General features: G+C 38.4%; 1 protein-coding gene across 10 annotated transcripts in view; it reads left to right on the top strand.

Annotated features, from left to right (window-relative positions):
• LOC126863993 (zinc finger homeobox protein 4-like) overlaps positions 1-16,390 on the top strand; it is a 410,183-nt gene that overhangs the window by 239,240 nt on the left and 154,553 nt on the right. The window contains exon 1 of one of the 10 annotated variants that reach the window (XM_050614826.1): positions 9,256-9,305. The exons of the other annotated variants lie outside the window; for them this stretch is intronic. The gene's annotated coding sequence lies outside the window, so the exon portion shown is untranslated. Of the gene's footprint in view, positions 1-9,255; positions 9,306-16,390 lie in introns of those variants that run through there. 10 annotated transcript variants of the gene reach the window in all.

Below are 16,390 nucleotides of genomic sequence, written 5' to 3'. Positions count from 1 at the left end.
TCGTTTCTATCTCGTCACCGATACATCTGTTTGTCACTTTGTTGCATTATCTTCTGTAAATAATTATTTATCCATCACTGGTCGTGGTCGAAGACGAGACAACTCACAAAGGCATTGACGAGGCTGAGTATCGAGACGGGAGGGGAGGAGGATATTCAAATAAGTTGATTCGTTAGTCCGACGGATTAATTTGCTACGACGGTATCGGATGTGCCCGTGCATTCATTAAGCAGACTGTCGCTACTCTTCTTCTTGGTAGCTCTTAGGGGACCGCTTGCACTTTTACAGGTGTCCTGACGAGTTTCGTGGTTCTGCTGTGTGGATCTCGATGACTAGACTATAATTCCACGAATTCGTTTTGTTCAAAGCATCGAGGTGTTATTCCAACCGTCTGCAGACTGATTTTTGTCACAGATAAAAAGGGAAATATTCTGCGAAAAGAAGGCTCTTTATATTTATATGTCGGATGAGCACAGGAATAAAGGTTGTGGGTATCAAATGAATCTTCACGGGACTCAGCCATTAATGTGGTATAACACAAGTATAGTTTATTACAATAATGAGATTGTTACAGTTCTGATAATTAATCACAGCGATTAGGCACTCGCGACACTAGTGACAATGGCCTCGGATTCGATAACGAAACCACGGTCCACGGAGTGACGAATGCCAACTTAATATACGATAATTCTCGCAATAATTCTGTGGCGGATGAAATCGTTGTCGTAAATATCTGGATTAGGATATGGGGGGTTTCCAAACATTCTAAAAAAAGGCCACGATGTTCTTTCATCTCCGACATATATAATGTACTCTTCTTAAGAATTATTCATCTATTTTCAACGTTGCAGGAGAAAGATCAGTAAAGTTGTGTACGTTAAAAGTTTTGGCGAAATTTATAGATTTCAAGAATGAAACGACAATGTATCTTTCGATACAATTTTACACACGAAGATTCACTATCGCATTTTATCTTCGATCGATTACCATGTTACGTGATCAATAATAAACTTCAACTAAAACTTCATCGACGTTTCAAACATTTGGTCAAAGTTTAACGCTCTATTCCACTAGACCGAGTAAAACTACATTTCACCGTCCAATTTACTTCTGCATGAAAAATATCCTAAATCGATATTCGAATCGATTCCTTCACGTTGTAACGCAATAAACAATCTTTGGTTTCATCTAAATCCCCCATCTAGAATAAAGCCACAGGCTATCACAGAGGAGAACAGCAAGTCTGCTTTCATGAATTAATTTTCGTCTCAGAGCCATCTTGTCTAGCGTCTCGACCCTTTTTCACCGATGAAACAAAAAAAAAAAAAAAAAAAGGCAAAGAAGCTGAAGAGAAAAAAAAAGAAAAAACAAGGAAGTAAGGTCGAATCGGTGCTTCGGCTCTCCCTTATCTGTATCTATAACATTTACGGCTTTGTTATTGGCGCGGGGATAAAAATGCTTGAAACGAACATCGCGGGTCGTGGCCCCGGCGTGTTGGTTCGTAACAGGGTGAGAGATCAGATCGTGGATAAGATGTGTCCGGCCAGTAGATAGCCATTGGGGCCCCTTCCATGTCACAACTGGTCTGGCACGTTTTGCATTGCGCTCGTTCTGCCAACCCCTCCAGCGATCGAAGTCCCGTGATTTTTCCCTTCTGCTAAGATTCACGATGTTCGCTCGATCCATCGCCGTAATCGTCCAACGTTCGCCCTTTTCGCTCGTCGATCGATCCATCGAGTTTCTTTAACGAATCACGTGAACCTAGAATATTTTTCGACAACCTGTTAGAAAGGGTGTGAGAATATAGTTGGAGTGTTTTCGCTGTAATCGATGTTTGCGGATTTTAACGTTGCTAGATGAACAAGTTAATTTTTGATCTCCGACGAGTGTTGTCGAAGCAGAGTAACGTGGCTTTTCTCTTTTTCGATAGCCATGAAAAATTAATTTTTAGAAATCGTGTTTCTGGGTGAATGGAATTGATTTAGAAAGGAGATCGAGCAGAGTGTAAATATTTATGATCTACTTACTTTTACGTGTTTGGATTGTAAAACGGAAGAGAATTCGTTGCTAGTTCTTTGAAGTGTCTATACGATATGTAGATTCTACGAGGAAGTGCGAAATTTCAAAGCAAATATTGCAAAAGCATTAAAACAGAGAAAGAAGAATTCCGTGCTGTTATGAACGAAAGGTATCGTCGTATTTTTTCTTTTTTTTTTTAATTAAAGCAATTAGTTTTTAATTAATTCGACTATCAAATATTCTTCGTCGATGTCAACAGCTTCTCGTTATCTTTCATGCATATTGATCTAATAATTATTACTGATTTTTGATTTGGCATGGTTAAGGCAGTAAGATGTACAAATATATATGTTACTACAATATATTGACATCAGTGTGATATACGTACATCAAGTACAGTCACAATCGTCTTCTTTACATCTACTTTAAATGTCGACTGCATAAATATGCTAAAGGGCGCAGTGGTATCTCAATCTATAGCAGGCTGCTTACAATTACAAGAATAGATTTCTTTTCTACGCGCGATATTATATTTCCAATAAGTTCGTTTATAGATCCCTTTTATCATATTTTAAACATCCGACAAATGGGAACAAAATGTTGGAACTTTTGGCGACAACCTTGTCCGAAGACAGCGACCTCCTGTGCTGTGACTTAATGACGTAGCATGAATTCGGTGTGGGCGCTGCTTGCTCCCGCTCTTTCTCTCTTTTCTTACCTTTCTTTCCCCGTCTCTCTTTCTCCATCCTTCTCCCGCCACACCTCGCATATTTGGCGCGTGATGTCGCGACCAGATTGGTTCGACATGCTGTACGAATGTAAAGGTCGAAGCCGTGAAGGAACTGCCGCGCACCGCGGAGGACGTCGCGGCAGATTCTTAAGCTGACGGCGAGAAGAGTCTAGCCGAAGCGGATGTAGGATAGCGCTTCCTCGTTTTCACATCGCGACGGAAGAGCAACGATCGATGTAGATTCGTTGCGATGGAAATAATTAACATGTTCGTGGATATTCGGATATTTGTGACAAGTTTGAATGTGCAGAAATATACAGAGAATACGATCAATACGTGAAACTATAGAAAATATCCGAAGTGAGATACGTATTATAATATTCGAGGGATGAAAGAAATTTCTACTTGTATCGGGTTAGATCTATTTCTTTGGTACGAATTCGTATAAATATCTGTGATCTAATAATGTACATGCATTGATTTATTATTATCGAACATGTGTATTTTTAGTCAGTAGACAGGATCAATACGAAACATCGATCAATAATTTCATTTTGATATTAGGTTCTAAAACAGTGTTTCACGGAACATCCGTTTTATTTATTTATTTGATGATCACTATATTTAAATTCCATTTAATTTAGGAAACAGCGGTGGAGAATTAACAACGAAGGGAATATTATTTATTTAACACAGGAAAGTTTTCGTTGAAGTAACGTAGCACGAGGTTTCGAGATCGATAAAATAATTCCGCTTGCTTTGCACATTGTAAATTTGTTACATTTATACGGAACAGAGTTATAGTCGTTTCGCGCAACGTTGGAATTAAAAGAGCCGACTGTGAAAGAAACGGTAGCGTGGAGCACGAGAAAGTTAATGAAAGAAGAAATGTATGATTACGCGTTGCTAGAGCGTTGTTCGCCATCGTTTCGATCGGCTTGGTTAATTCGAGGGAAACGTTTTTCGTATAATTCTTAAAACGTCTGTTATTATTCGCTATCATCGCAATTATTTACTGTGATATATCATTTCACCGTTACGTATATCTGATATTTATCTATTATTATTAATTATCGTTTAAATTAATCGAATTCTTTAGTAGACGAGATAATCGAACTGTATTAAGTGGAAATGGAGGTCTAATTCGTTTTACGTAAGAATAGAGTGATATTAATGGAAGCTTTTTTTATTGATCGAAACAAATCGAACGGCTTCGTAGCATTAATTATTTCGCTTTATCGACAAAGCCTTTGGCGTTACTGTCGCTCGGACAAATCCAATGACATATCTTATGTCACAACTCGATTTCCCGACGTAAACTTTCATTTAAATTTCTCTATGAACTTGCCTCGAGACGCTGGTTTACAAGTCGCATTTTAATCGATACGCGACTGGCTTAATTTCATTGCACGACCGTGGCTCGTTATTAAAATTCAGACGGCTTTGTAATCCTCTCTTTGCCTTTCAGTCGATTGTATCGAAGTTCGGTCATTTCTATTGCATAATCTTTTATAACATCACGGGATATTCATAACAATTGAAGTTTGTTTCATCTACTTGCTACCTATATCGTATTATTGTTTTATACTTATTATTAGTTCTTCATTTTTCAATAAAATATATGTAAAATTGCATCGATTGTAATTCTGTTTAAAATAAAGGGATTTAAGTATATAAGAAGTATATAATTAAGCATATTAGTATATAATAAGTTGCGTATAGTTTAATGGTTTATTCTTTAATAAATTTGTCAATCCAGAGTAATCGATATGTCTTCTTTTTAACGATTTATCAACCTACGATTTGTGGTGGCTCTGTGTAGAACAGATGTAGAAACTCAACTATTTACTTATTGAAGTAATACAACAAATTCAGGAATTAAAGTATTCTACCATTTCAGCGATAGATCTCTGATATCACAGAACGTATGTCGAAGGATTCTAATAAAAAAGTATCCTACAATTCTACAAAAATGTCCGCACTCATAGTCACAGGAATATTTCCATCGCAATTGAAAACGTTGTTCAACGTACGTAATTAAATCAAGTCGCTACAACATGATTTACAAGGCTTCGCTCGCTGTTCAGCCACTCGATGATAACTGTTTATCTCCTTTTTATCCGATGTTTCTTCATAACCACACGTCAGACGTCAGCTCTCGTTCGTTCATTCACTTATCCTTGTGAGCCTAATTTAACATCTCTACCTTATTACCTTCCATTATCTCCTCAGAAGACAAACACACGATTTCAATGTTCAATTTTAATACTCCATGAAGTAACAGAATATTAAAAAACATTTCTGCGCCGTCACTGTTAATTAAACGCGATCTACGTATTCGCCACATTTGGCTGACAATTTATCGTAACAGCTTGCTGTAGCAAGAGGAACAGCCTTAACCGTTGCTATCATTGTCTCTGGCCAGCGTCGAGATTTCTACGGTCGATCGATCGAAAACGAGCGGTTCTCGTCGGTCTTTCTCTTTTCTACTGACTTCTTTTGCAGCGGCGATGAATCCAGTGGAAGTGACGCCCAGCGAGTTCAATCGACAGCCTTGAGGTGTCTGTCGGTGATTTAAAACACTAGGAGCCTGCAACGTGTCGCCGATCGAACATGTACGCTTCCACAAAGGTCCATATCGCGTATATATACGACCGGTTTCCAGCGACTTTTTGCGTGGCGCCCGCGCTTCAAAACCCGCCAATCGCGTCCCTCCGTGTACAAGATCGGTGAGTGATGGTGGAACGGTCGATCTTCTGCCCGGTGTCGACGTTTGCATGAATCACTGGCCGATTTTCATCACGATCGGTCTTTACGGGATCGAGGTCGTCGATCGGTCCACGATTATTTATTGGAAACGCCGCGGCAAGACAGGAAAACCGGTTAAACGATTGTTTAATTAAATATGTGCTCGTCATCGAATGGGCGTTACACTGCTATTGTCGCAATCCGGCGTTTCTTTCTGTTTTTTTTTTTTGTCTTTTCCTCCTTATCTTTTTCTATATTTTTCCACTTATGGACGAACATCGTGATACAGTGACATTTACAGAGGCTGAGAATCGTACCGCTCTCCTGGATTAAAATCTACCATTTCGGAGAGAGAACATCTCTCAAGTTTTATTATTTTCACTCACTTTGTTCCTTCCGTTCTATTTAAAATATCGTATCATTGCGTATTGTATCGATATCTTTGTACAATATGAATTCATTCGGAGGAAGAAAAATACGCGAAACCTGCAATATTTGGAAGCTGTTCTCTGACGTGCCGACTGCGGCTTTATTAGAAGTTCCTCTAATTTGAAACCGTGGCTCATTTGCGCGCACGACGCTACGTGAATTGCCGCAGGTTTTTCCCCAGCGAACGCGAGGTCATTTGCGATTTCATGCGTAACGTTCGATCGCCGATACGACCCACTCGGCTAGATCCGCGACACGTCCAACCGCGCTGAAATATCGATACCGATCGCGTTTCCGACGGATTTAAAGCATGTCGTTTACGTTGTACGTCTCGCCGTGAAATATTGTTATCCTAATCACTCGCGGATGTCGGCGAACGGGTGCAAAATGTAAATTATCGGACGAAGTCGACCTACGTTTAAGTGGACGATCTAACTGGTCCACGGTGATTCTTAGCGAGAGTCACACCGATTCTGTACGTATACCTATCTTGTATAAATCTTGTATAACCTCTCTAACTCACTGCAATCGTGTCATTGCCATTAAACAAACGAAGAATAAGACTTATTTTTTTCGCAGATCAACCAAGAAGAATGTTAATCATCTACCGTTAGCCTCGATTAATTCAATGATAACTAGAAAACGTTGTATGTAGCTTTGTTCGCCTTGTTTCTAGTTATTTTTGAACAATTTAAAATGACTAAACGAATTCCAATATGTACGATACAAGAGGTTGTTTTTTACAGATTTCTAAAAATATTTTTGACTTATTTGCCTTTTCGTTGTTCTTGCATTCCCAATAATAATGTAAAGCGCTCGTATATGCGATAGTTTCTAGAACAGTCTGATATTACAGTTCCTACCTTAATTATAGTAGCTGACAGAGGAAAGTTTAAAATTGGCACTTTTACGATATTAGTATTTATAACTTTTGTACTATAGACATTTTTACCACGTTGGCAACAGTCATCTATTCAGACATATACCACAGTATGTACCACGTCTATTCATTGCCGTCAATGATAGTTTGTCAAATATAGTTTCATTTTATAACACTATGTATTTTTCCTTTTTATAACTTTTACCTCTTAAAATTCCTTTTGTACGGTACTATATAATTAAATCAACGATGAAACGTTGTCACCGGTTTGTCGTCAAAATTGATCATCGTGTTCGTTTCTCGGTTACGTTCGACTTCCATCAGAGGTTTGCTACAAAGTGAAAAGAGGAAGAGATCGAGTTTGACTGATTCAGGGAACAAGGAATTTAGAATGCGGCTTTAACTGAGCATACACGCTTACGTGGTGCACGCTGAAAACACAGAACCAGTTCTGAGCTACCTTATGCATGAAATCGATCAATCGTAGCGGCGAAACGAGATCGGTCTTTTAGCTCGTTCTACCGTTCGGGGTTCACATGAATCATTAGCTGACTTTTGTCGTGGTCGGTGTCACGTTCTTAATATACAGCCCTTTCGTTCTTAATCGCCACAAGAATTTCCTCGGTACTTTTGCTCCTCTTAATTACCAGATCGCATATATGTTTGTTCTTGCCTTGTTCTTTTTTTTTTTTTTTTTTTTTTTTTAGTCTTTTCTTCATATCCTGCTCTTATTTTCATTTATTTCGAATTACCACGACGGTTGTTTTCATTACTTCTTATCAGCGTGAACGCCAGTTTAATTATTTTATGTCACGGTAATTGGCATTTAACATATTTCAGATGTCTGTGATCGCCATTTTATTCGTCTCGAATACCACCGGCCGTCATTTTTAGTCAGTTTCGTTTCAATGTAGCCGCCGTTCTATTTGTTTTTCAGTCGTCGCGATTGACATTTAAGTTATTTTTGATATCTACGATCGCTATTTTATTGATTTCGATTTATACCGCTGGTTTAAATCATATACATACATCGATATAATAAAGTGTGTTAAACGTCGATTTCTTGACATAAGGGTTGTTTATTTTGTGAGATGTTGACGGGCGTTGAAGTTTTCATAGAAAGTTTAAATTTATAATCGTAACATAGTCTTCTTTTTCTTTTGCAACGGTAGTTAATCATTATCGTATGAAGAAATCGAAACTGATATGTCTTCTAAGAAGAGGCAAAGATATTTCTTGTTTAAATACCATAAAATCGATTTTATTACTCCATATCTGTATTATAACATGCGAGAAAGATTTACAACTCTGAATCGAATGAAAAAATTATCGTAATAATATTAGACATCCATAATACAAGGAATTTCAAAGAATTATTTTACTTAATTAATTCGTTTCTAAACATAAAGTAACTTAATTTTGCGCCTGTGAATGCCTGTTATCTAATTGTATTTAACAATCAGTTTAACGACAAGTTATAATCCTTCGTCCTAGTAACAAATTGTCTAATTCGCGCAAATTGTTCAATCAGAAATTTATAACACTGTGGCCTCTTTCACAAAGAGTTATGGTCGAATTATACAGAACGCGATTTTCCTACCGTCATTCCTTAGAAAGTAGGAACGCAGCATGAACTTTCTTTCTGATACCATTCCAATGTTTGGATACGTTTAACGTGTCATATACAAGTTAATTCAGAAATTTCTTTATGAACATAGATTTATTAACTAGATCGAGGGCAATTGGCTGCGTTAGGCTAAAGACAATCGAAAAGATAAAAGTACGTTCACCTATTACTTACTAGACACGTTGAGATTAATGACACTTCGTTGGTCACCAACGATGCTAACCTTTCCTGATTTTCCTGAACCGCTGCATAGGAAAGGATATAAAACGAAGGATGTCTTTGTACTTTCTTTTCCAAGAACAATACCTTCTGATTTTCTCAATTTTTCTAGAAAATTAGCCATATCTTTTCACAAATGGGGTTTCAAACGGAGAAATGGTATACGCTCGAGTAATGCAAAGGGATTGTTGCAACTACATTGGAAGCAGAATTTTTCTTTACTCGATCCTTGTTTCAACATTATCTCGAATATATAGAACACTCGACATACTAAAAACTGATACGCACTTTCGTTCGCAGAAGGTAATTCCTAGATCCACCTACGTATCCTCCACCTAGATCCTCCAAGCGCAAGATATCATAAGGAACGAAAAAAAATTTTAGAATTTCGTAAAGAGAACTAACTAAACGGAATAATAACTAATAATTACATATGAAAAATTTATCATCGCTAGTCTACCGATTTGTATATATATATATATATTTTTAATATTACAATGAATACTATATTTCGAATATTTTATATATTTTTCCATGTTTATGCATTATGTATCTTTAAACTTTTTATAGATAAATAGAAATCCGCAGTCTAATAATATCAGTGATCTACCGAAGACCATCCACAACGAACCTTTTCTCGAAGGAAACACCTAGTAAGTATAACATCGTGCAAAGAGTCCATCGTGTCAGAGGGTGGAAATCTTTGCCTTTCGGGCGGAAATCGTCGTAGACACGCCAACGTGTTACGCGTAGACGCAGAAACCAATTATTACACCACTCCACGGGATTTCTGGGTTTGTTCATTTTTAAAGGCCGTCCGTCAAGCGTACGGTGTCGAACGATACGAGCTGGCTAGTCTTCGCGTGACAGCTAAAGTATCATTCCCGTTTAATCATCCAGCGGAGGAACGAATCGAACCGAGGAATCCTGATAAAAGTGGCACGCGCGTTTTTGATGCAACCAGTCAACGAGCGCGCGTAATCGCCGCCACTGATGGGGATTCCCGCGCGATATTTTATTAACGCGACCTTCGGCCGTTTGCACGGCGAGCATCTAACGTAAGAGGAGAGTATCAGAACGATGAAACTTTCACCCCTTGATTCCTGTCCTAATGGCGAGAAGAAAGGTTCTGATTATATAGTTACGAATGTTCTGCCGTGTCAAGTCAAAACGGCGTATCTTTAAGGGGAGGGTAAGGTTAATTCGTACGAAAAAAGGCATGTTTTTGTGAATTTTTTCTGACGATACAGTTAAAATTTCTTTTTTAAAACTAATAGTGCATTAAAGTATGACATTCGAAGAATATTGTATAAAATTTTCACGGAGAAATATTAAAAAATACGGCAATGGCAGCAATTATTCGGACGTGTCTCGGAAAAAAGTATAATTGCGATGCCCGTCAGAACGTAGTGCTGGATCATCAGAAATCAAAAAATTAAAGTTCATTCGTTAGGTAACAGCTTTCTCCAGGTAACGCTGTGAAGATTTTTTCGAAATTTCAATTTTTCACTTTTTTGGAACACTTTGAAGGGAAAAACGCGATTTTGTGCGAAAATTTGCGGCTAATTCGTTATTTTAAAATAAAAATAATTAACAAATTTGAAAAAACTCAATCAACTCAAAAAACAAATCAAGTCACTGCTGCCAGGTAGCACAGAAATAATTTACCTATATGTATATTATATAAGAAAGTAGTATCCGAAATCGAAGATATAACAGTTTATATTTCGGATCTACGTTAAATCGATGTCTTTTTGTTAGACGTTAAACGTCATTTTTCTCAAAACCACCACTCGACCGGATGGACCTGCTTCAATTAACACGGCAGTATTCAATTACTGACGAGGAAAACGTGGTAATTACGCGAATTATGCAATTACGTAGGTATACATATCCCATTGTGGAAGCAAAAGGGAAAATTCTGATTTTGCACTCTCGATTCATGGAAATATTAGGCACTTGCGTGATCATTATTATGGGTATGATTTTAATGTACGACGTATCATGCAAGTGTCTAACAGCTATCTTCGTGTATAAACGGCGCGAGGTTAAAATTTTCTTCTCTTACTTCTACGATATAATTACACGTAATTAACTGATACGAGGTGATTATTGTTTGATTTTAGCGTTCGGTATTTATCTTGTTAATTTCTTTCTTATTACTGGATACGAGTGGTGTACCGTGGTAATTATGTATATATGTGTATATAATGGCTACAAGTATTAGAAATCGAGTGCTTTTATTTTTTAGTTATTTTATCTTAAATAAGGTGGAATTTCATCAACAAATTTTAACGAACAGATGTACCAATATTTATCGCTGTCAATGTAAATAAGATACGAGAAGTACGAATAAAAGTTGCAGAGATTAGAATATTTTATCTTTTTTCAAGTACGAATTAATTACGAATTAACGCGACGTAAGATATGAGACATAGACAGAAAAGATGCAGTAATTATATTTGCGCACGTATATACGACACATGAAATCTAAAGAACTGAAACAAAATATTCAGACGTTATATCTTGTTTTGCATCAATATGAAAAGAAATCACGTATGATTGACGTAAATAGTTGACCGACTTCCGTAATTATTTAACAAGTTTTCATGCTATGTCTTTATGTCTCAATAAAACTAGATTTATGCTAATATTTAGAATATCTTACATCTATTACTTATGTTATAAGATGAATTTATCCTTCGAGTTTCTCTCGTTCCTTGATATTCTTTTGATAGTTCAAAGTTCTCCTTCGTTATCTTCTTCAACGGCTAATTGCCGATGGTCGTCTTAAGAACTATTGTTAAGGAACAGTTAAATTATCCCGTTAAGTTTCGCTTTGGAGTATTCCCTTTGTTATTACCTGTCTGTTACTTGCAGAATCGCTGGATCTTCAAGGTGACTTTATCTTGTTACCTTGCTACGTTTTTGTTCGTTTCCTTAATATCCCTTCTGCCCTTGCAATATTTCATACTTTTGGATATTAGCTCGACATTGGGAAACTGTTCTAAGTGAATAACGCTAATAACAAGAGAATTCGATCGATTAAAAAGTAGCTTCTTTCGCTAGACAAAATTGACTTATCTTTCATCTTTTCCAAATATTTCATTTTTAAAAGAGAAGATGTTGTTGAGATTGTGATATCACGAATAATCAACATCAAGGAATGTTTTTGTGAATCTTTAACAGTGAAAGTTATTTTGAAATACTCGAATATCTCTTCAGAAGGAAAAAAAGAAGGGAAAACCCTCAAAATAGCGGTTCATTTTGGACCCCTCTGTCTATTCGACACTCTGAATTTTCCAGGTTTCACTAGAAATCTAGCGACTGTGTTTGAATTCAAGGCACGACCCAAGAGAGAAACACGATGTTTCTTGTTAGACGACAAAACCTGCGCAGGTGTGTCCTGGCTTTATCTATACCGACACGAGGAAAATCACAAAGATCGTTGAGGAAACTGGCCGAGAAGATCACGATTCTCACATATAATACACTTTTACTTCCTGTGAATTATCGTTACTGGATTCGGCCACCAGTTGCGTTTTATAGCTTCGGCCCTTCAGTTTCATCGATTTCGATTCAATATCTTTGTGCAAAGATTGTTAAGAAACGAAGTAATTGAAGAAAGATTTCCTCTTGAGTACATATACTGACTCGTTATTAAAAATGTATTTATGCGTTATAAAATCACTAAAAATAGAAACCTGCGTCTTCCGCCTTCATCTTTCATACAAAAAAATAACATTTAACACAAGATTCGGTAAAAATTCACATTATTTAATACATTACGATCGTTCATAATACCTATACATTTAGTAATAATATGAAAACCGAAGTAAAATTGACGAAAGACTTTATCGATCCAACTCATTTTGCAGTCAGAAAAGAATCTACCACATTGCACTGTAGTAACCAAAACACATCAAGAGTTGAAAGAGCAAAGAACTGAAAAAGAAGCTAGGAAATGGACGAAAGCCATGGAATCAGGGAAACAGTTCCAGGAACGGCAGCAAGAGTTATAGAAAAATCTGGAAACTCCTATTCGTTGGCACAATGGGATCTTCTTTGGATAATCCTCGAGCGGATACATCTCGTGGTTCGTTTCCGAACAATACGAAAAAATCAGGCTCGATCGATTCCTTCCAGGAAACGGGCGGGATTCATCTTTACGCTATTGAAAAGAATAGTACGCGTCGCGTTCCGTGTGTCTCCGTTTAGAGCCGCGGGGGATCAGCCACAATGGGGGGTTGAAACATGGTCGTATAATGAAACGCACGAATGTTGCTTTTAGAGTATTTAGTGAACGAAACAACAATGACCTCGATCAGTTAGCGGCACAGTCTTTTCACGAACAACCGGCAGCACCTGGCGGAATGACCTGCACACATTCTTGATCGCGCTATCGAAGAAGCCGAACACCTGCATGTTCAGGGAAATTTTTCCAAACTGAGGGAACGTAAAACCATTCAATGGAAAATGGTAAAGCCAAAGGGAGCCTTGATTTTGAACGAACGAGGATTTGGAGAAGGAAGCGTCGCACGATGGAATTTTTGTATCTTCGAGAGCGCATAGGAATTTTGGTTGAAAAGTGAGAGAAAAGAAGGCAGAGGAAAGATTTAGGGATAAGTAAAGTAGCTGGTGGATTTTTATGCAGATTTGTATTTTTGTGAATACGATTGAAGAAATGGAATAGAGACTTGTCTCAATCTTTAAGCTTTTATACAATTATAGCAGAGAGTCGTCTCCGGGAGAATTCTTCTGGTTTAAATTCTTGCTGCACGTAAAGAATGAGACTATAAATTTGAAAGGCGTGGTTGTATGTTTGAGAAACGTGTTCTGGCACCTTCGATGCGGTTGCAAAGATCGATTCGATTTGGAAACAGCGATAGTCATTTTCCTAATTTCTAGCCTGACCACGGAGTTCCTTACATTTTGAAATACAGCGGTAGACCACGGATAGTAGTGAAAGCAGAGAAAAGCTACTGCCACTGCTATTAAAATCAGATGTGTTTCAAAGATTTCTTATAAGACGCAACCGCAGCAGTTGCGTTCATTTTTACAATTCAGCGATCCGCAATCGAGGTGGAGCACCACGATTGTGTTACGAAACTAATGGAATATCAGCGATACTGCATTTCGAACACGTAAAATACGTATTAAAATATCGAAAACTCTGTAGAAATACCTAATATTTAATATGAGATTAATAGTCCCGTCACAGTTTCGCAAATTTTTATCTCAAATTCAAAGAAATCATTCATCTCCTAAATCCATTAAGAATTCATATCACTCCTCTGCTCGCCCTTTCACTCTCCTCTTCATTAACGCCTTAAAGAAAGCTTCATAAACCACGTTTCTACGAAGGTTCGAAACATGGCTACATGGACTACAGATGCGAAGCAATGTTCTGTCGCCGAAGAAGGCCCAAGTCCACCACCTACGCGGCCGCGGTGGCGCACCTTGACGCTACGAATTTGCAAGTTGGCGTGGGTGGTTGCAGGGCGCTCCATATCGCCTTCGGTTTCTTCGTGTCGTGCTCCAGATGACCGTGTCCCCCGGTGGAACCTCCCACGCGACCTTCGAGTCTCTCTCTCTCTATCTCTCTTCTCGTTCTTCTTCTCCCGTGTCTCGCCTTCTCGTCTTGTCCGGCTCTCTCGATGTCTGCATAATGCTCGAACAGACGGCGAAGATCCATCGAGATAAAGACCGGGCAATTAATCCTACGAATTAATTAATCGGATCACGGCCACGATAGGTATCTTCGCGGTCGAACGAGGAAGTTCGGTCGGGCGTAGGCGACCCTAACCGAGCGATCCCACGTTTTGATAAGGGCGCTTCTCTCTCGTAGTTGCAACCCTACGGAACACAGGAAACCAGAATATTCCTCACGTCCCACCTTCGAAATAGGATTATCTTTGTCCATTTATCCCATCGAGAGAGAAAGAGAACCGAAATTTCGTACTTGTCATGTGAGCAGTGGACACGCCGTCCTGGATTTTCACTCCATCAAGGTTCCTTGACTCCTGTGGTTCCTTCGAGCTTTCGCTCGTTTAAGTACAAAGAGCTTTCTTTCTTTGTGTCGAAGGTTTGTTTTAATAAGTGAAAGTTTAGGACAACAATAATTATAATAAATTATATAGCTTTGTTTTTACAAACTTTTGAGTTTCTCGGGTACAAGTTTGATATATGAGCGGTTAATTGGAAAGTTTCGGTATATTTGTTTCTAAGATGAATTGGGTCGAATACGTTTAATGTTGAAAAATGTATTTATTGTAGTATTTAGTGGAAAAAATTGCCGGCTTGGGTTCTGCCTTTTTAACTTTTTATTAATTCTCTAATTCCTTTGCATACCACGTAAAGTTGACATTGCGTTTAATCGACAAATCTTTATCTAGTTATCATTGTCAGTAGTCAGATTTCGCTTCTTACCATATTAATCTGCATCGATCGAGAAGAGAAAGTCAATTTGCCAAAATTAACGAATAAAGAATTAATCCTATAAGAACTTTAGAACATCGCATTAACATTTTTCGGTGAAAATTAAGCTGAAATCGCAACTGGACACCCGTTATCGAGTACACAGTGGAGCGATGTACCCACCGTTCATAGATACGTGTCGGATAGGGCGGATATTCAATTATTCATATACCATTAGCTGGCGTGCATGTACCGGGTGTACCGTCCACGTAGAGATTCACGCTGGCCAACCTGTTTTGTAAGAACAGCCGCAATTTTCCTTGGGAACAACGTGTCATTATTTGAGGAGCACATATGGGAGATGGTAAGGGCAAAGCAAGAGAAAGATAGACGGTGCAATGACTGCACAATGCGATCGTTGATAACAGATATAGATAATGCGTTTTTTAGCGTCGACGATTGGTTTGTGTAATGAGTCATGCTTCCAATGACTGATTGGCAAGACCGTGTCAGAACCGATCTTTATTCTTGTTCGTTTTATGCAAAACGAACGCTTTGGATTGATGGTCGAGATCTAAGAAGATGAAATTCACAGATACGTATGAAACATTAGACAATTAATACGCCCTAGTTGAAAATTCTGAAGTTCCCTAAGTTGAGTTTTTCGAAGAAGATTGTTAGAAAGTTCATAAAAATAAGAGACAATAACGACTGTCTATGAAAGAAAACAGTAGAACGGACAGTCGAATCTCTCGATCGAGCAATTCACCAGTCTTTTACAGAGGAATCTACGTCTATTTTTACAGAGGAATAGAATTCTCTCACAGTGCGATTATAATATACCAACGATGTATTAACATCTAATAAATTCAATTGAATTCCGATAAATCCCCATCCAAGTGACCGCGATCCGGTGATAAATTCAGTCTTCAAAATTCACGTCCATCTCACGCTCTTAAAAACAACGCATGCTTCTCAATTACGGCGACCAAAAAAGCCTTTCCATAAAGGAAACCTTCGCGATCGATACAATTTTTCTTTACGTTCAGCAGGTCTCGATCGAGCGATTCCCCGATCGTTCGTCGAATTCCCATCGAATTCTTCGAAGCGTATGCTCGAAAAAGGAACAGCGTCGCCGTCCTGTCCGGCTAGAATCTGTCCGTCAGTCAAACACATGCCGGTCGGCCGTGACACGTTCGCGAACGCCGTGCAATTTAGCGTCGATATACACCGCGTAAGCGTCCCGTCACTCCACGCTTACACATACTCCATGTATACACATATAGTCGAGACCCTCGCGCGTCTCGCATGTCGGGGGATG

Source organism: Bombus huntii, chromosome 3 (assembly GCF_024542735.1).
Source record: "Bombus huntii isolate Logan2020A chromosome 3, iyBomHunt1.1, whole genome shotgun sequence".
NCBI classification, from domain to species: Eukaryota; Metazoa; Arthropoda; class Insecta; order Hymenoptera; family Apidae; genus Bombus; species Bombus huntii.
The sequence above is the reverse complement of the archived record's forward strand: the minus strand, read 5'-3'. Positions and strand labels throughout refer to the sequence as shown.